The 22,614-nt window shown below is 35.5% G+C and overlaps 1 protein-coding gene across 8 annotated transcripts in view; it reads right to left on the bottom strand.

Moving 5' to 3' along the window:
• The window catches only part of Btk (tyrosine-protein kinase Btk29A), a 950,018-nt gene that overhangs the window by 121,874 nt on the left and 805,530 nt on the right, over nucleotides 1-22,614 (bottom strand). The window lies entirely within an intron of this gene.

Below are 22,614 nucleotides of genomic sequence, written 5' to 3'. Positions count from 1 at the left end.
ACGCCAAATTGCCTAGGGCCGGCCCTGAATTGGAGGTACCGACATCTTTAGCGTGACTTGTTAGTGTAACGCATTATACGTGTTTGTTGTTCATTATTCGGATATCAAAAAAAAAAAAAAAAAAAAAAAAAAAAAAATCAGAAACCAGGAACCGTGGATCTACAACCACAATTTGCAGTAATTATAGCTCTTAAATTACTTTCAAACGGAACCAAATATTCTCAGAACTGTAAAAGGAAAATAAAAAGATCAAAAATGGTCAGATCCAGCTGGACTCAGGCAGGAGGTCTTGACTGTCATCCTACTTGTTTGTCACACTATGTGGTATTTCAGGTGGAAATACTAACATCCAGATTTATACATTTAAGGATAACTATGGAGAACACAGTAAGAGATCTCTGACAGTTCGCAGCGGCGTTGTACTCATGTGTCAAGCCCTTCTCGGTGCAAACGAAGCGACCGTGGTTGGTTAATACTAGCTCCAAAGTAGGATGTACATTTTCCCTCCACACGTGGTAAGAAACTTCAGGGACCATCTCCTGATGGCAACTCTATAACCTGTTTTATCAACCTATTCGTAAATAAAGATAGTTCTATTATTAATTAATTAAACATGCCTAATACTGGAGTTTCTATTTTTAATCAGTTTCACTGGGTTTGAAGCTGTGATAATAATACCTTACACTGCATGAGTAAAAAGTAGGGATTGGAAAAGTAAGTTTCTTTATTCTTTCCTTTCACAAACAAAAATGTTGTCCTCTTTTTGCATAGACTTAGACGTCTTACAAAGAAAATAAAACAATTATACATTTAGTAGCATTAACACTGACGTTTCGATAAACGATTTTGTTGCTGATTAATATCCACGAAACTGTACAAATCACATGACTACAAGTCTAGGAAATGACGCTTTTTCAATTAAAAAAAATCAAACTTTTTCATCTCTAGAATTAAATTTTTCGTGCTATAGTTAAAAAGAAAAAAAAATCATGGAAAAATCTTCACTTCAACGAGCGAGGTTTTTTTGCTGACCACGACACTGCTGTCCGAATAACTGGTGTGGATTTAAACTTGATAATAAAAATTCCGATATTACTCTGTAAGCAATTTCTAGTGGCCATGAAATAAACGTGGAGAAATTTCAGAACTTCGGTACTGCCACTGCAGACCTTTATGTGAAACTATATAATTGGTGCCCGATGACTCCAGTCCTACACAAAGTTTTAATTTATAGCCCAGCAATCATAAAAAAAATGATATTTTGCATATTGAGCAATTCTGAGAGGAGGCTAGAAACAAACATTTTCGACTTAGAGGACGCAGTTCAGCAATAATTGCAGCTGTCTTCAATGAGTGACATCGTAGTCGCGTCCTTCAGCCAAAAGAATAATTTAGATTCTTTGCTCTCGAGTTAACATCCCATCCTACCTACAAGTAAAAAATATACAATGCTCCACATATAACAAAATTTAAGTCTGAAAGATAACATAACCTATCCTAACTAAATTCATTTACAACTTCAAAACCGTTGCAGATTTTGGAAAAATAACTTTACCATTGGATTTCTCCATTTTATGTTACTTTCTTTTATACATTATTTGATGAAGCAGATGTTAATTAATAGCAAAACTAAGAATTTTCTCTTAAAGTATTTGCCATTACAGCGATATATCCCTATATATCCCTATTATAATTAATCTGTACCTATATTATCAACATTGATCAGAGGCGCAATAATTAAGCATATAGCTTATATATAATTAAAAGAAAGAACGCTGTTTTTGATAGGACATGTTGTCATGGAAAACATAATTATTGGGAGGATACGTACATAAAACGGTATGGTTGTTATTGATCCATAATATATGTATAAAGGAAAGAATAAATCGACGTTAGTTGGTATGTATAATGATATAATTCATTGAGATAGATTAACGAATTAGGGCTAGAACTTGAATTAAAAGGAATATTTATCGTTCTATCTGGTGCCGTAGACCCGTGAATATACTGAAAACATTTAGTTCCGAAGAATAGTAAGAACTGAGTTTATGTGCATACGTATATATACCTTTTTATGAGTTTCACTATTTTGAGAAGTGGGAAGAGAATACAAAGAATTGCTAATATGCAGGATTCCGAGATTGAAGAAGTACCCAGTATTTCAAATGAAACCATATCTGAAAATGCCGTAACTCTGTCTGAACATTTCTATTCTAATCTTGTTGATACGATTAGTCAATTACTAGATGCTAAATTCGAACAATACAATAAAAAGCTAGAACAGATACTAGATGCTAAATTCGAACAACACAATGAAAAGCTAAAACAGAAATTTCATCGACAACAAAAATTGTACGATGAAAAGCTAGATGAAAAGCTAGATGAAGATGGACGAAACGAAAATAGTGAAGAACAAGATGGTAATGAAACCATAGAACCTGTGACGAATGATGATACGGAAGATGCTACAATTGAAGAAGAACCGTCATCTCCGGTCAAGAAAACCTCCACTACTACTACAGGCGTATTCAAAATTGAAGTGAAAGGTCTGCCGAGATTATACCGGTTAGGGAAATTGAAGAAATTGTTGACTGATAATTTGAAGTTGGGAAGCCATACTATTAAGTCGCCGAAAAGAGCGAGTTCTTGGATTTATTTGATCTTCAAAACTGAAGAAGACCAACAGATGGCAGTAAAGATTTTGAATGGATACAGTTGGAAGAAGCGAGTTCTTTCAGCCGAAGTTGTCGAAGCTGATCAACGTAAGCGAAAATTGGAAAACTCTGTTGATAAGGATTATAAAAAGGCGAAAGTTCAGTTATCCGTAGAAGACAGAATAAAACAGGCTACAATACCTTTGTGGGATGTTAATTATAGAGAACAGTTGAAGAAGAATACTGAAGAAATAAAATCTTCACTCACGCGACTAATGGATTTGTTGCCGAGAAGGAATTTAGATTTAACAAATTGGGCAGAAGAAAGAAAAGAGAAGAATGAAGGACTTGCTGACTTTCTGAAGCATTCGTCTATAGAGAAGATTACGGATGATTTGAAAGATTATGTCCAAAACAGAGAAAGAAACTGCTTGAACGTAACATCGCTCTATTTCCAGATCTTCAATGAAAAGGAAGAAGGTGAGAAACCTCCACCACTACAGCTGTTGTTCAAGAAAGAATATGTGAAAGAAACTATATGTGACATGAATTTTCGAGTATCTCCAGATTATTATTTTCAAGTGAATACTTTGATGCTGTATACTTCCATCGCAGAAATGGTTGAAGTTGACGAAGAAACTTCCTTGGTAGATGTGTGTTGTGCCATTGGAGGAATTGGATTTATTTTTGCTAAGAGTTGTGCTCAAATTCTTAGCATAGATGTAGTTGAAGATGGCTGTATTCCCGTTTGTGACTTATCGTTTAGCTTGATTGAATCTTTTGGCCATGTAACTTAGATTTGAGTTACGGATGGATAACAATTCCTAATTTATTCTCTCAGATGTTATGAGTTGTGTTATGAATACTTCATTTGGACTTTATATTTCTGCAACATGTTATCATGTGATTAATTTATCTTATCTTTGTATTAACTTTGAGTGTTATGTTTACCTTTATTTTACTTTACATGTTCAAAAGAGATTTGATTATGTTAACTTGAAATCTATGACATTGATTTTAAATTGAAGCCTTTAAATGTAATTATTGCCTTCTGATCTTGTTGTTGTTTTGGTAAGATGACGATCTTAATTATAAATAATGTTGTTTGTATATGGATGTTATCGTTCAATGTAAAAGAGGAACAACTAACTAGTAACTCTGCGTAAGTCATCAATTAGTTATAATTTTGAATAGATCCATAAATGATATTTGTAATGAATCGACGTTTTATGATACGTAATTAGTAATAAAAGAAAAATGTTATTATAAATCAATTGATATATATATATATATATGGAGAAAGAAGAGAAAAGAAAAATATTTATATTGATGTAATAATAATAATTAATACGAGAATTGATGTAATAATAATTAGTACGAGGGCTATTCAAAAAGTGAGTGTTTTGAAAATATCCAGGGTTCTTTCCTTCACTGTAATACTGTTACGGAATTCCCGTTCTGGGCGACATTTACAGCGATATATCCCTATATATCCCTATTATAATTAATCTGTACCTATATTATCAACATTGATCAGAGGCGCAATAATTAAGCATATAGCTTATATATAATTAAAAGAAAGAACGCTGTTTTTGATAGGACATGTTGTCATGGAAAACATAATTATTGGGAGGATACGTACATAAAACGGTATGGTTGTTATTGATCCATAATATATGTATAAAGGAAAGAATAAATCGACGTTAGTTGGTATGTATAATGATATAATTCATTGAGATAGATTAACGAATTAGGGCTAGAACTTGAATTAAAAGGAATATTTATCGTTCTACCATAAACAACAACAACAAAAAATAAATAAAAAAATAAAAATAAAATAAATTTAATAATAATAATAATAATAATAATAATAATAATAATAATAATAATAATACACAAGATAATATAATTTCCCTAATTTTCCTGACTGTTCAAAACTACAGGACCAGGTTTTGGCTATAATGTATCTTTAAAACTGTAGGTAAACACAAATTAATTTAATTTAATCGATTATGTTATGATACTAAATGGTAAATATTTTTGTGGTTTCAAGGCTAAATACTCCACTGTGCGACGTTGCCACATAATGTAATTTGCGTCTCTAGACGAGGACCAAAAAGGTATACAATTATAGTTCTCGCTTTGACTTTTAAAATAGTGCTCTGGGTCCGTGGGCGCCATTTTTTGATCACCCGATATATATATATATATATATATATATATATATATATATGACCAATGCAGCTTTGGTTTGTACATCTTCATTAAGGTTTCACTCATTAACATTGAATTATGCTATTTAAAAGGATCACAGACCCAAAATACATAATTAAAAGTGTTTATGATCTACGTTAAATCGAAGCTGTTAATCTGTAATTAATAGCCGTATCCACTCCCTGCTCCCCTGAAGGTCTTAGAAACATAGAATGAAAAATAACACGTTGAAATTCAATTATACGTACATTTTAATAAAGTGAAAGATCATATTTAAATTAATTAGTGTAATAATAATGGATTCGTTTCTTATGCCACTTAACACACATGATCATGATCTTAGCACACCATCCACTGCAAAGGCGGTTAATTTGGAAGACTAGAACATCGCCAAACACGATGGCTCTGTTGACAGGAAAACCCATGAGAGATGAAGGAATGGGGACAAAATACCATTTAGGAAGATTAATTCTGTATAACTTTGCAAGGAAAACTTTATAACAAGCTTCCCCGTTTTTACAGCCTGCAGAAACTTCAAATTCAGGAATGAAACTTGCAAGATTTCGTCGTTAAGTTTTGTGGGAAGAAGGATGTAAGTTCGAATCTATGTAATCTCATTCCATAATACACATTGATAGGTAAGCCTCCTGATTAATTCCAAGTGCATCACGTGAACACATCAAGTCAATAACTTTGTATATACTTTAGACACACAGTACTGGAAGAACAACGTGACCGAACTTCGAGGTGACTGCTTACCCAAACAGAAAAATAAAGTCCTACTAAGAACGACTGAAGAACCGACAGTACTGTGAATAAAACTGCAGCAAAAACTGGACAACTTTTAATACAAATTTAAAGTATATTTTATAGATGTTAACAAAAAAAAAGTTTACTACCAAGTGTTACAACAGAGATATCAATACGCTTACAAGAAGATACACATCCGTAATAAAATGTACACGGATTGCTTCAATGCTCAGAAATCTTTTGACTAAATTATTTGCGAAATTTTAACACAATTTTGATGAATCAATGTAAAAAATAAATAACAACAGTTAAAAACAAACTTTTTAAAAACATACTGCGGTGGCTCAGTGGTAGAGCGTTCACCTTTGGTACATGGGGTTCTTGGTTCGATCCCAGCTCATGCTAAATGATCTTTGTGGTGGAAAAACATCGTATGCGTGGGTTTTCTGGGGGTTCTCCCATTTCCTCCCACTTTCTTCATTCTAACATTTCGTTTCTAAACATCACCGTCCCCTTTAGTCTACCCGGCATAACCGTGGGACATAAAAATTACAATTTACGTACAAACTTACAATATTTCGTTTCATTATAAATAATCACTTCTTTTCTGTGGTGTACTTAACCAAGTTCATAATCTTAGAAAACGTCACTCCACTCACCCAGTGTTGCCAGGGAGTACAAAAATCTCAGTGCATACATTTTTTTTTCGTATGTACATTTTCTCCTGAATGACTATATTTGATACGATACATACAAGTAGGGTGCGAATTGGCGGGGGGGATGCCAGGGATTTCCCCCCCTGACAAAAATCTTTCCCACCCTGGAGAAGGAAAATTTTATCCCTGGCAGGGATAACTTTCCCCCCTCTGGAGTATTTTTAAGTGGACATAAAGATAAGTAGGTCTACTTTGCGTACCTAACCTAAATATTACTTGAGTGAAAATTTATGAAAGATCTCACATCTCAACTGTTTTGTACTTGTTAGTATATATATATATATATATATATATATATATATATATATATATATATATATATATATATATATATATATATATATATATATGGGGGAGGACTGCTTGCGCATATGGGTGAAATTCATCCCCCCCTGGGAAAATTTTTCAATTCGCACACTGCATACAAGTAACACCCAGGAAGCATTGCTCCCATGTCAAACAATTATCCAAAAGAGCTACTATGCAGAAACTCTATTATTTGGTATTCGAACAAAGCCGAGGGAAGGGGGGAAAATTTACCCTATCTTAAAAATTATGCTTAATAATAATTTTACTTTAAAATGGCAGATTTTCTTGAAACATGGTATGTGTTTTCTTTCAGGCCTTTCATTAGGACCTATAGCTGGGTTGAAATCACTCAAGGGAAAGGAGAACAAGGCAACCTGCGTGGAATTCTATAAAGCGTTTCCCTCAGAACTAGAGAATTACCCAATTGACGGATTTGAAATCAGTCATGGGCGAATTGATAAAATCCTCCCATTAAAAAAAAAAAAAAAAAAAAAAAGCTTGCTTCTACTATACACAGTATCCATGGAAATGTCTAAGTGAGCAGCCTTTGAAAAGCTGACCTCTGGACATGGCAAGAAAATGGAATGATGATAAGACTATTCATCTTAGGGAAGTAGTAAAAGCAATTACAGATTGCGCACTGACAAATATGTATGATTCAATGATATTGTATGTTTTTCGAGCCAGGAACCTTCCAGTTTCTTCACTAGCAATCCACATTGAATTTGTAAACGATACGATCCAGTGCCAGGTATATGTTGCTTCGGGATTTTAACCCGTCGAATTAAGTGATTTTATGTTTTTCATCCTGATTTTCTCTCATAAAATACAGAAAACTGAGGAAAGATCTTCAGCTACATAGACTGTTCAGCTGTCTTTGTAAGCGTAAGTGAAAGACTTGGGAGCAATCTCAGCAGCATTACTTAAACACACAGACCAAGCACACCACCAACTCTTTGCTCTATGGAAAAAAAAAAAAAAATCTCTACTTCTTTCTGTCAACTTGTTTGTATACATCAGCGTCCTATTTTACATTTTAACGAGTTCCCAGCCATCAATTTTCACGTTATTTCGCATTTCCAAAGAGGAGAGAGAAAGCAATAGAAGAGGTGGAACTGCCTACTTAACACAAATCTTCACTGTCGTAAAAAAAACTCTTTAACAAGTCCTCCAACTCCTGAGCAAAATCTTTCAAGTGCTAACTACAGATTCATGCAGGAAACCTACATGTTACAACACATACACAACGTTACATTGATTTACGTCTTAGGTAATTACACACGACCCTTAATACACAGAGAGGCCAAATGATCGTAACTGCAGTGATGGGAGGCTAAAATCTTGCAGAGGCAAACGTTGTTATTTACGGTACACATTAAACCATTTCCAGTTTCTCTTGATGGAATATACAAAAGGGGCAATTATTGTTCTAGTAAAAATAGAATTATGGCTCTTTTAACACTTCTTGAACGGAACTCTTCAAAATGCTAAATAGCACTAATTCGCTAATCCTCTAAATCATATGTAACATTTACATAAAATGAGGTTTCTTGGAAGAAAACTATTACAACACCTTATGCTATTAAGAGAAGTCGCCCAAATAAAATAAACACCTCTTAACGATTGATTATCTCCAAGGATTACTTTATACATTCACCATAAAATTACCAAGTTCTGGTTTAGCATAATTTAAGTAGCTCAGTCGTTTAATTTAAGTAACAGCAAATTCTGTTTTCTGCTTCAATAACTAATTGTCCCAATAACTAATGAATGTGACGAAATTCTAGCAGAAGTATTCTACAGTACACTTTTAGTCCAGTGCAGAGGCGCACCCATGAGGGGGTCCACCGCGTCCGAATCCCCCAAAACTTACAAACACTTTCAATAAAACTATACTTGTTTAACAGTGAAATGATTGATATAGCATGAAAATTTCATCTTACACTTCATATGTATTCTTTCTCTTATATAAACAATCTAGTTCCATACTTTTTTTCCCTGAAAATATAGGTGGAAATATTTTAGAATTATTTATCGTCTTTTCAGGCGCAAAATAATACCCGTTCAATATTACATAGACACAGTGGCCTGTAGTATTGGACTCTTCCTAAAGCTTGGACCCCTCGCAACAAAACTTCTTGGGTGCGCCTCTGGTCCAGTGACATACGCAAGGAAAGGGTTTCCGGGTTTTCTAGTGGTGGGCACAAAAACCGGTTTTTCGGTTTTCGGTTTTTAGAAAAAACCGAAACCGGTTTTTGAACATTTTCAAAAAAACAGTTCGGTTTTCTTCAAAACCGGTTATCGTTTTTTTCCAAAACCGGTTCGGTTTTTCACCTAATCCGGTTCCGGTTTTCTTCAAAACCGATTCCGGTTTTTTGCCAAAATTTGTTCTATTTCTGACTAGAATGGTGTTTCGTTGTTCTCCGGAAACCGAATCCATTTCCACAGAAATAGTTTTGTGTGTTTTCGAAAAGTTTTCACCGAAACCAGTTTCGGTGAAAACCGAACCGGTTTTGGAGAAAACCGAAACCGGTTTCGGCGAAAAACCGAACCGGTTTTGGAGAAAACCGAAATATCGGTTTTTCGGGTTTCGGTTTTTATAGAAACCGGTTTTCGGTTTTTATAAAAAAACCGGTTTTGCCCATCCCTAGTTTTAACCACCACTGCCCTTTAATAAGATGTTACAGAAAAGTAAACATTCACCGTATTAAGAGATGTATAAGCAATCACACATGTCCTGAAACGATATGAGCTTGGGTGCCTAAACTTACCCACTCTATCTTGATGAAATTCTGTATATGCTGTTGTTTTAGTGACACATTCCACTTTGATTTTTAGTTACAATTTTGGTAGCAAGTAAGTGCATTCGAATTACGCACGATATAAAGAAATTTCCATTAGGCCACGGTAGATGGAGTTTATTTGACTTACCGATCGTCCATTCTTGACATGGCAGAGGTAAGTGTAAAGGTTCGGCTATCACCAACACATGGAAAAAGGAAACCTGTGTCTCCTTTTTGATACCATGCGCTGATATCTTTCCAACGTAGTCTGTCCAATGTATGAAGCGACAATAATCAAAATAATTCAATCAAATTCAAGAGATCAATATTTAAACTTTGCCCGAAAACAAATTGAATAATTCATCACTGCCCAATGTGTTTTATACGAAGCAACAAAATTCATAATAATTCACTCAAATCAAGAGATCAATATTAAAACTTTGTTTTATATTACGCAACAATATTCAAAACAATTCAAACAAATCAATATATCACTATTAAAACTTTGTTCGAAAACAAATTGAATCATTCATCAGGGTCCTTTGTATTTTATATGAAGCAACAATATTCAAAATAATTCAATCAAATCAAGATATGGATATTCAAACTTTGCCCCAAAAATAAATTGATCATTCATCAGGGCCCAATGTATTTTATGTGGAGCAACAATATTCAAAATAATTCAATCAAATTCAAGAGATCAACATTCAAACATTGCCTGAAAACAAATTGAAGCATTAATCAGGGAATAACATATGCAATATACATCCAACACATGGGCTCACGGCAGACGTCAAAAATACTTAATCGCGAAACGTGTAATCTCGGAAGACATACAACCTCCTAAGTTACAGGTTTGACGTGCGCGGATTACTTCTTGTGGGAGTGCATTAATAAGACAAGAGTTACAAAATCTGACCACGAATCAAAACCTCCCATGATCTCCAGACAACTCGGCGTGTTTCGGAAGCGTGTTAAACAATCTTACGAGAAACGTTAAATCTGGTTAAAAATTCACGTGGACCGGTTCAGCCGTTTGGACATAATGCGATCATAAACAAGATTACATTCTTTTTTCTTAAAACAGAAGAATGTGTTGAAAAAATCTCCAACTTAAAAAACCTTTCGCTCACTTCTACAATGCACAGCATCAGTAGTAGAACTCTTCGTATTCTTTAGCACAAATAGCTAGTCTTCCAACTGTCTACGCTCCTTTGCTTATAGTTTTACGCATCTCGTAGAAAGGAATATTGGAATATTGGAACCTCCCATATTGGAAATCCTGTTTTAAAGCCAGAAACACAAGAGAAATATTAGTTGCGTGGAAACAAAGATGCAGACGTCTTATCAATCTGAAATGAAATGGGGCCAAAGTAAGCAATTGTTATTAGCATAATAGAATTGGTTCTTTGTGGGAAAGCAAACAAATCTAATGCCAGCTGACTTGCGTTTTGCGAATATGATGGTTTTTGCACTTGACTCAAGATGTTTGAGAACAAGTTTCTGTGCATCGTATCAGCCACTTAAATAGCTAAACAAATAGACGTAGAGTGCTGCTTCACATCAACGGACTTGCTGAGGTAAAATAACAAACGCGTTATATTCATAGACGAAAGTTAACTTAGTTCTGAAGTTTAACAAGCTTTAGTTTCGTTTGTCATAAGTGGTAAACACGATGAAATAATACCTTCTTTGATTGCTATTTGATGGTTGGATTTAATGCTAAATTTGCTGAGTGTAAAATTAATCCCATATTGATTTCAGAAAATATTATTGTTGCTAAAAATATTTGGAACTTGATCAATTTATAAGGTTCTCTTGCAATGAATTTTCTAGCTGTCTCATCCAGAATTAACCATACGATATCATTAACAAATTGTGTTCTTCGTAAAATGAAATATGACGCCTTTCTTCAAAGAATTATGTGTTCGTTCATTTAGAGTACGTCTTTTCAGCTCCTAGCCCGTGCATGTGAGACATGCATCTACTTTGTTATGGAATCCGAACTATGAGAATTTCCACTGAATTCGAACCATGGATCCCCTGCTTTAAGACAAGAATGAGATCACATTATTTGTGTGGACACTTGTACTCATGTATATTATTTGATTGGCATAGCTGCTACAGGGTACTCAAAAACTAACGAAATCTCATGGGGAAAGATTACTTCACAGTAAATGCTGCAAAGTTTCTCGTAAGATTGTAGATTTGACGTTTCTCGTCAAATCAAAAGAAAGAACGAAAAAGTTGGACAGCACTGGCTCTAACGAATGAAACATACTAACGAATGAAGGTGCAATGGCTAGGAAATATGGTAAATAGTTTCCCCAACTAAGTTGATTTTTGATTGGATTTTGAGTTTAACGTCCCGTTCAGCAAAGAGGCTATATGAGACGTGGACCTACTGATGAACGTGGAATCCGAACCACATGAGCTCCCGCCGGGAATTGAACCCTGGCCTCCCATGCCAAAGGCGCGTACGCTAAACCGCTTAGCCCAACTAAGTTGAGTAATAAGAGGGTCTTAGCAGCATATTGCTTCACGTTATTCTGACACAAGATAATGGGGAAATGTCCTCTTTTTCTGGTTTTAGAAAAATAGGGAAATGCCCTTTACGTTTCCATTTCATATACGTAGTTGTAAATAAATTGTTAACTGAAATATCATATCAATGTTCAGTTCATATCAATGTAAGACTTGGGTGAAATACTATTGTTCACGAAACTCGGGAAATCTCTCGTCTCGAGACTAACACTACTTACAACATATTAAGATTATGCACCACAATATTATTGACAGCAAAGTACATAGTAATTTTGTATTGGTATATTATTATATTCAAACATAGCAACTTTTGCCATGTTCTTATGTACAGCCAGTGATAATTCTTGTGAAATTCAAGAAGAATGTACGGAACGTACAACACTTCCATGACTTTAATCAACATCTCTTTTAGCTATAACACAATATGCGGAATGTACTGCCCTTGCATGACATTAACCAACGTCTCTCTTTAAGCCAAAGCACAATCTCACCGATCACAACAGGAAACATTTGCTAGAGTTTACAGAGATATAGATAAGCGCCTCTCTCCTGATAGAAAACCGGTTCTCTCTTTTGTTTATGATCTTTCATTTTCCTGTAGTGTTGTTTCTGTAGGTACACTTAAGAGATATATTACACGATACTATATTATCTCTGCAGCACTTATTTATTTATCTGAACATTATTTTCACATCTGTCGTTAATTAATTGGCATTACCGTTTGAAGAAGTTCTGCTTAGCTATCAAGCAGCAGTAGACACACTAATTTGTCCAGAAAACGAAATGTAGCAGTGAAACAGATTTACAACGCAACAGGGGCGTCATTTCGGACTTCGCTTGGGGGGGGGGGCAAGAGCACATCCGACATAAGACTTTCACCTCTTGTACTAGTATCTTAGTAGACAATCGATTAAAGTATATGTATTCCTCAAATTCTTGGGGGGGGAGCAATTGTCCCCTCCTGCCCCCCCTAAATGACGCCCATGCTACGCAACTATATAGTTACTTTTGTTAACATGTTAGTTGAAAGCCCTGTTCTCTGTAACGAGTTGTCTGCTGAACGGATCTCAAGAAACGTTGCATCTGGCACAACCTACTACGGAAGTCAAACATGAACAACGGTCTTGTATTTGAGGTGCTGTATTAAATTAGGAATTGAACTGCGACCACAAGCCTGAAAGCGAACGTCCTAACCAATACGTTAAGAATGACTACACATACAGGTAACTACAAGCAGTGGCGGATCCAAGGGGGACTATAGGGGCTATAGCCACCCCCCTTGACGCTCAGGTATACACTGGATAAAATGGGCTACAATCCTGCTTTACACTGGATAAAGCGGTAAACTATGGTTTAGCCCCTCCCTTTATCATATCCTGGATCCGCCACTGACTACAAAGATACATATTTAAAAGAAAAGAATACAGAAAAAATTTCCTAAAAATTTCTATTGCTGTGATATGTAGGGAAAAATACTAACCCCACATTTACAACAATTTATCAAACTCTATTTGCTTTTTCCTCTCTTAAAATTCTTTCCGCGATGTTCTTTGCAAGAAATGTTCTTCTTTTATCTTACAGATGAAATATTAAGAGAAAATCCTCCGGAACGGTTAAAAGATCAGCTACAAAGGAGAATACGTGTCACGAGTTGGAGCATTAAAATCAAGAAAAAGAGATTTAAAACAACTTTAAGTAAATAAAACAGTAAAATGTATTAAGACGAAAACACACACACACAAAAACAGCCTCAAGTTTGGAAAAAAGAATGAAAGAAAGAAAAAAAAATTCCCAGTTACACATTTGAAAAGAAAAGAAAAGGAAAGAAAGAAAATTATGACTACATGACTAATCTCATAAGATTCCTTAATTAACCTTAAATATTTAACATAAAAACACACTTTGTCTTACAAAGTTTAAATTTTTATGAAAATTCATTTGAACGTGTACGTAGACGGTCAGATATTAATACATATTTATTTAATTTATTTTTCTAAAGTACTTCTTTCCTTCCTTCTTAGGCAAGCATTTTCTAGCATTGGTTTCGTGCAGCCTTACATTTTTCTCTATCCTGAGCCATACTTTTTAATTTCCTTGTAGTTGTTCTTCCTTAAACTAGCATTTCATTCTTCACTATCTTGAGCCAGACTTTTCACTTTATTGTAGTTTTTCCTCCCTACCATTTTATTCTTCACTATCTTGAGCCAGACTTTTCACTTTATTGTACTTTTTCCTCCCTACCATTTCATTCTTCACTATCTTGAGCCAGACTTTTCACTTTATTGTAGTTTTTCCTCCCTACCATTTCATTCTTCACTATCTTGAACCAGACTTTTCACTTTATTGTAGTTTTTCCTCCCTACCATTTCATTCTTCACTATCTTGAGCCAGACTTTTCACTTTATTGTAGTTTTTCCTCCCTACCATTTCATTCTTCACTATCTTGAGCCAGACTTTTCACTTTATTGTAGTTTTTCCTCCCTACATCTTATATTATATAATCCGAATATTTCAAATATGGCCTTCCCTTGGTTCCTTTTCTTTCACCCATTTTTCCCACTACTAAAAATGTGATTTCACCGTTTGTTATTCTTGAGTTGGGATTAAGCGTCTCTTTCAGCAGCGAAGCTGTAAGAGACAAGGACTTTCAGATTAACGTGGGATCTAAATCATATTAGCCACTGCCGGGAATCGAAACCTGGTCTCCCACGCCAAGGACGCATATACTGTTAAAGGTGAAATAGCTTTTTCAGGCTAGTCATCTCGAGTGAGGTTTCTTGTGATATCTCCTCATTCACACCAGCCACACTCCGGGTTGTTACGTAACACACAGATCCCAGACTATTTCCTTCCTTCTCTACTCGTTTCTTCTCGGGGCTGAGGTGGCTCAGTGGTAGAGTGTTCACCTCTGGTGCAAAGGGCCCTGGTTCGATCCCACCTCGCGCCAAGTTGGTTTTGTGATGGAAAACCGTATGTGGGGGTTTCCCTGGGGTTCTCCCATTTCCTCCCACTTTATTCATTCCACAACTCTATTAATTTCTCATCATTACCGTCTCCTTTAGCCTAGCCGGCATAACCCTGGGACGTAAAACTGAAATATTTTATTTCATTTTCTGTTAAAGATTGCAAGTATAGCATTTCATACCACACTTGTCGGACTTTACTTATAACCAACGAAATTAATTTTCAATTCTGCAGTCTGCAAAAATATATCAAACACCAGCTAGCTACAACTGTCCCTAGATTATAAGCATTGGAGAATTTGCTATTCACTATGTTTAAAATGAGCTGTTGAGGATCAAATTACGGCAAGCAGGAAGTGATCATTAGACTACACAGGAAATCAATTTCATAACAAAATAGACGGCTAATAGTAAATCATTTTCATCCACCTACAACAAATTTAAAAAGTTTTAATCAAAACAATTCGTGTTTTAATAGGAAACAGTCTATTGAGAACCATAACATAATTAAAGAGTTAATTAGTGAGAATGTTTGCTTGTGTCAGATAAATTTCGTGAAGTCATTTCTTTGTAATAGTTTAAAGTTACATGCATTTTCCAATACATTTTGAACGAAAACAAACAACGTAGAATAAAGCCGCATAGCAACATGCATACACTTTAATGTCAGCGAAGCAAATATTTGCTCCGACATTTCAATTATGCAAATGTACTTTCAGCGTTCCATCCTCACACACGCAAACATACATTACTTACACTAGCAGTTTTCTTTGATGGATTTACCATTATTTTCTGCCTTCAAATGCGGTATGTTTTTTTCTTTCTTTCATTTTATTGAGTGTTTATGTAACGTAATGTACGTACTTTACTAGCACATCCTTATCTTGTAATAATTAGTGTACAGTTATTCTGGTGTTTACAAAATGACACATCTTAAGCCCTTTGAGCAAATCTACATAAACGTGGCCTTCTACGTATTAACTATACTATTCACACAGACCACACGATTAGCTCAACTCTTTGCCAGCGGGTGTTACGATTGAGTGTGAAGGAAGCTCTAATCAGCAGAGGAAAGGAACCTCCAGGAACTCCATTTTAGGAGCAGAAACGTCTTAAGAGTTATCTAGCAATGACTGTGTATACATATCTACGAAAAGCCTTATTTTTATACTTTTTCACCTTTACGTATTACTAACAGAATACAAGTTCTTCGCACGGAGAGAATACGTTTCTTTTGGACATAAAGGGCTGAATTTGGATTTAAACGGCATCGGAAATGTCACTGTTTGTCTCAGTAACCCCGAAAACTATGGATTTAACACTAAAATCGGTCATTTTCGTTAACTTATATATAAATACTATGTTTCAAAAAGAATATACGTATTTCGAATGCATATATTTATTAAACTTATCTTTAAGACATACGAATATGAAATTTTACACACATATTTACGAACCTCTCAAGTTCAAATTACAATTCAAAGTTTAAATTACTGATGTTCAATATGTCCTCTATCAGCGACACGAACAATATCACATCGATACTCAAATTCCTCCCATACTCGGGCAAGCATGTCCTGCGTCACTGATGTTATGACAGTAAGGATCCGGTTCTTCAACTCTTCCACGTTCTGTGGGAGTGGTGGTACATAAACGTTGTCTTCAACGAAACCCCACAGGAAGAAGTCACTGGGTGTCAACTCCCTTATATATAATCCCTTCTTCAAGTGGAGAGCTGAATTTGGATTTAAACGGCATCGGAAGTGTCACTGTTTATCTCAGTAACCCCGAAAACTATGGATTCAACACTAATGTTGGTTATTTTTGATCACTATTAAGTATATCCTCCTCCCCTAAATTGAAATAATAAAGTGAAATAATAAAAATTAACCCAGGTCCGAACCTCATCTATGTTGAAAACTTGATCGAAATCGGTCGGGTTGTTCAAAAGGTTTGCAAGTCACAAACATAGTCACTTTCGTTTGTGAGAGATTATTATTATTATTATTATTATTATTATTATTATTATTATTATTATCGTTATTGCTGCTACGTTTACGTACACGAATGAGACATAGAACAATAAATAAATAGATCATATTAACAAACATTAGTTGGAAGCATGCGCGCCGGCTACGTGGGTGTTCCGGGGCTCCGGCATCCAGACAAATAATCTTGTGGGTGCTGCGCACCCATAAGATTTTTAGTTTGGACCCGGGTTTGAACCCGTTCCTCTTGCGCTTAATTCAGCCGTATTACCGACTGAGCTAGGGCAGCCCCAACTTATCCTTATAGTACCGGTATATTTTACTTCATCATAGCACAGCCCTTTATGACAATGTTCATAAAAGATTTTAACTAAAGATAAATCAATGAAATACCGAAGCTTCCCGGGAAACATATAGACTAACACGTCCCGCCATTGATATGCACCCACATAAATTTTGGAAAGTCGGCGCCGTTGGTTGCAAGGAAAACTATAGAGGAAATAAAGTGAAAAAAACAAAGTATCGTCTCAATAGATGAAAAACACAAAAGGCCTTTACTGTCATTGCAAGCCCAACAGAAAGAGCTCAATGGCAAACGGGATGGAATTGTCCGTAATTACTGATTTCAGCTAACAAAATTACGATGTTCATACTTTCTATGCCCTCACCTCTACATCCGGTTGTTTTCACAAAACAATTTAACACGACTCGTAGCCAAAGTTTATTATAGACAGAATTCAGCCTTCAACAAATATAAAAAACTGATTTTCTTCAAACAGAAAAATAAAATAAATAACATGGTTCTTATAGCCTTCAGAACAATTATTCAAATTTTTTTAAAGTTTCGTTGAAATCTCTGTAAGCGGTATTGTATTGCATTTTACGAGAAAAAGTATTAGCCTGTACAAACAATGACGAAATAATCGCAATCCAGTTTTTTTTTTTTTTTTTTTTTTTTTTTAAGTACTACGACTGAACGTGCTCCATTTTATTGAGACAGGTATTAAGGAGAACTTAGTTTATCCTCAGAAACCTTAACTTTTTCTTTCTTGGTTAGAGGAAAATATATATCTTATTAAAAAGGCTATCTAGATATTTATTATTTATCATCAGTGAGTAAAACTGTATTGGCTCGAACACACGAGGTGCACACCAATAGTAAGTGTCGGTTTGCTATAGTTCAAAAACTAGTAACCATAGGTTGATATAATTATATCTAAATTATCTGCAGATTTCAAGACTTAACTGTCCTGTAATTTAAGCTTCTATGTTCATTTTTAATACATTCACCTCTGAACGAAACCGGAGTCTCTTTGGATACTGATATGAAAGAACGGATTTTACCATAGAGGTGCTTCATAAAGATTTTGTCTCTTATGTTGTGATAAAAGGTAGGATATCTCAAACTGAATGATGCTTGTGGGAACACTGCATTTGCTGACTAGTATGCGGAAGTGGGTGCGTGAATTTACGCAGACGGGGACCAACTGAAGTTCTACCAATGTCTGGAAGCCCAACTTGTGCAACCACCTCAGAAAACGTAAAGATTGCTTCTGTTGAGGTTCTAGCCATGGAGGACAGAAGGCTAATCGATGAGGATATTTGTAACCTTACAGGATTCTCTCATTCCATCGTGGAAAGAATTTTATCAGACCACTGGATGTTACCAAAATCGGTTCACATTAGCCAACACTACTTGGGTCATTAATATTCACAGATCTTCTCTTACTTCTACAATACCTACAATGTCTACAATTACCTTAGAATCAATGTTGACTTTGTAACAAATAGTGTTTCTATTGACCAGCGTTATCTGCAAACCATCAAGACCTGCCCATGGTCTTTATTATTACGCTCTAAACGAGCCAGGCAAATCTTAGCTGGATATATTGTTATAGCAGCACCTGTATCTTCATTTTCATTTCCTATTGTCTATGCCATTTTACAATGTAAGTTATTTGCATATATTTTACATTGTATTTATACTGTAACGTCTTGTCCTCATCCTAATTGGCGTGATTTTCAACCTGAACTTGTGTGGTATAAGCCTACTGCGTTAGCAATTGTTGACAGTTATGACAATGCTGCTTTTCAATGGACTGGCTTGTCCAGTTCAACTATTTTTGATACAAAAGTTTTGGCTGTAGCCTTTACAGTTCTTTTGGCACATCCTTCTGATCTGACAATATTCTCTGATATTCAAGTTGCAGTGTACTGTCTCAATAACATAATCGCTCGTTCTTGGTATTTGATTCCAGTTGCAAATGTATTTCAAATGTACAGTACAATTTCCATGTCCAGTATGTTGAACACTGTTCTAAATAAAGCGGACGAAGAATCACGAGCTGGGGCTCGATTCATTCACTACCCTCAGCCAACCACGGGCCGTCACCTGGATTCTAGGGTAATAAAACCTGGATGGAAGCAGGTACAAACAGATCAGTTTGTGTAAGGTTACTAGAAAGAGTTCGTGAACAATGAGAGTAGTGTGAGGATCCAGTCGCCGCGCGCTTCAGGAATTTCGATTAGTCGACAGCTAGATGAAATGGTTATCTCCCAGATTTTTTTTTTTTTTAAATACAGGATAAGAACATCGAAGTGGTCACTACTCCATTCTATCCCTACGAAGACTTCTCAGATGTTTTATAACACTGAGATAAAAAGATTGCAAGTGGTCTGTACAAGTGGACGGTAACTTTATTGGAAAGTGATAGAAATACATAGCTCGGAAATTCAAAACTGCGGGAATTGGGGAAAATATACGTACTTTTGGTGTGTATCTCGTACTGTGATAATTTAAATATAAAAACAGTTTCATCAAAACTAAATTTGTAATGTAATTGCACTTTATCCCTTTATACTTAAAAAAAAAAAAGTTTATTTCGTACCACGCGTAACTGTACCATCTTTATCACTCTCCAGCGACCGTACCATACGGTTGCGTGACTCGTCAAGATCCGACACATTATATATATATATATATATATATATATATATATAGGAAATAACCAATAATATTTAGTCATGTTAAGTTCTATTTGATTGATGTATAAAATATGTTATCTAGATCAGTGGTCCTCAACCGATACGTTGCGACACACTGGTGTGTCACACGGTCCCCTAAAGTGTGTCGGGAAATTTTAGAATTTAAAGATCATGAAGAATTTAGTAATAATTAGTTAAAATCGAAAAAAACTGTACCAGTCACCGCTTCCAGCGGTAGCAATAATACTCAGTGCTATATAAATCATTAAAAAAACGAATAGGTTTCACTATTTAATACATATTATTATTATTATTATTATTATTATTATTATTATTATTATTATTATTATTATTATTATTATTATTTACAATATCAAACAAGTGTGTCGCAATGTTCAGTAAATTGTGTCGTCAGTCAAAAAAGGATGAAAACCACTGATCTAGATCATTTTTACCACTTTTCTTATAAATCCCTCTTGACTATATGGTTAGCGTAGGTACCTGCATGAGGAAGATACTGGTTCTAATTCTGGTGGAAGTTTATGTGGTTCTGATCCAGGCCCGTATCCAGGGGTCTATGGGGCCGGCCCCCTAAATTTTTGCTGCCCCCCCCCCCCTAAAATTTTCACGGTAGGCTTGCAAATGAACTATAATATGGTCGGATCGGGCCCCACTAACTTCAGCCGCACCCCCTATATTTTTGTGCTGGCTACCAGCCTGTTCTGATCATTTTCATTTCAGCAGCGAGGCTATATAAGACATGAAACTACAGCTTAATGTGGGATCCGAATTACATGAGCTCCTGCCGGAAATAGATCCCGGGTCTCCCACATCAAAGGCACGTACACTAACCTCTTAGCCACAAGGGAGCTCTCATTTACGGCCAAGTTTCATCAGTGTCCGTTATTTAGACATTTCACTGAACTAACTTTTGGAAAGTCGTGAAACTACGTGAAATTATCGGTTTTCTTTCAAAGGAACACGAAACTATAGTTTTTCTAGTTTGGAAGTATTTTCTCTGCACTTAGGGGCCGATGTTGCGCATTGGTAAAGCGTTCACTCTGGTGCATGGGGTCCTTGGTTCAATCCCAGCTCGCGCCAAGTGAATTTTGTGGTGGACAAACACCGTGTACGTGGGTTTTTCTCGTGGTTCTCCCGTTTCCTCACACTTTCATCATTTCACTATTCCATTCATTTCTCAACATCGCCGTCTCCTTTAGCCTATAGCCAGCATAACTGCACTTCCCAACTTAAAGGAAATAAAAATATAAAGTTAAAATAAATACGAAAGTAACTTTGTAAAATTAATCGTTACTCTGTGTATTTAAACAAGATCGCCTTTTGTGTTCAATTTCTTCCCAAAACTGGTTTCGCTGGCTTTTTGCATTTACTTTTCATATCCCATTTTCCTATAAAATAAAGTAGGACAATGATGAAATGCTAATACTGTGTAATACTGCATTAGAAGTAAAAAAAGCAACCATGACTCGAGCAGCCTTTACAGTTTCTTTTCCTTTCCAGTCTCGCATTCCTTTTACTAACCACTTACCAGCTGAAGAACTACAATCAAACGGAGCAGCGGGTCAAAACTGGTGATCTTTTGGCCTGGCCTTTCTTCTTGTTATTAATTTTCCCTGCCCTCGCCACAAGGAAGAAGCTTGGAGATTGCATACAAGCTACATGATCGGCATCGTGAATGAGAAAGACAAGAGGAGGAGGTGGACCACGAAACGCAAGGTTATCAAAATATTAGCTGGGAACTTTCAGTTACCATCAGTTAAACTGGCCGAGTTAGAATGTAAGCTCTTCAGTTGAGGAAATATAAACACCCACAGCGTTTACCCAGTCAACATGCTAAGCAGATTCTGTTTCACAGTACAACATACCGTAGACGCCCTACATATTATAAGAACATGTACGTTGTTAAATTTGAAAATTGGAACTCTTGTCCTAACAAGGGATGTACGGGAGAAAGCAGAGAAACTAAGCATGCCATTTGAAGGACCAATTCATGCTGATTACAACAAGCTAATAAAATTCCTGTACGGTTGAGAACTGTTCGAGAGATTCAACTTGGAAGTTAATATGAAAAAGTGAGTATACACATTTAAACGCGTTTAGCAACGAATATTGGCATACGAATTGAAATCCATCGGAGGTAACAAACAAACAAAAAAAAAAAAAAGTTTTGCAATAACTAACAGCTTTGTTAGTTAAAATTAGTCATTATATTGTTCACAATAATGATAGGTTAGAAACAAAAAATTGATCACTGTATTTCTTCTGTTCTATGAAAAAAAATGACACAGGAAAAGACTTCCTCGCACCATGAAGATTATGGCAGGAGATTTGTATTGTACAGCGCAACTTTTGGACTAACAATGGCAGTCAACCTCCTTCCAGGCCAAGCATTTCTACGTAGCATAGTCTGTTCATAGTAGTGTTCCTCATTAGAAAGTGAATGTTCGACATGGTTCTAGTGTGCAGGATGTTGAAAATTACGTGTGTTTCAAATAAAGCCTAGCAAATCAATTAGTATTGTTGTTACGCAATTCAGTTTAATAATAATAATAATAATAATAATAATAATAATAATAATAATAATAATAATAACTTTGATACAATATGTATTTGTAATAATAGTGTTGTATAATACGTTGTCCAGAGGAATAAGGTTTTAGTGTGCTGTGTTGAGTTATGGATAATTT

This window comes from Thermobia domestica, chromosome 14, assembly GCF_964235325.1.
Source record: "Thermobia domestica chromosome 14, izTheDome1.hap1.1, whole genome shotgun sequence".
NCBI lineage: Eukaryota > Metazoa > Arthropoda > Insecta > Zygentoma > Lepismatidae > Thermobia > Thermobia domestica.
Note: the sequence above shows the minus strand (reverse complement) of the source record. Positions and strands in the feature narration are given on the sequence as shown.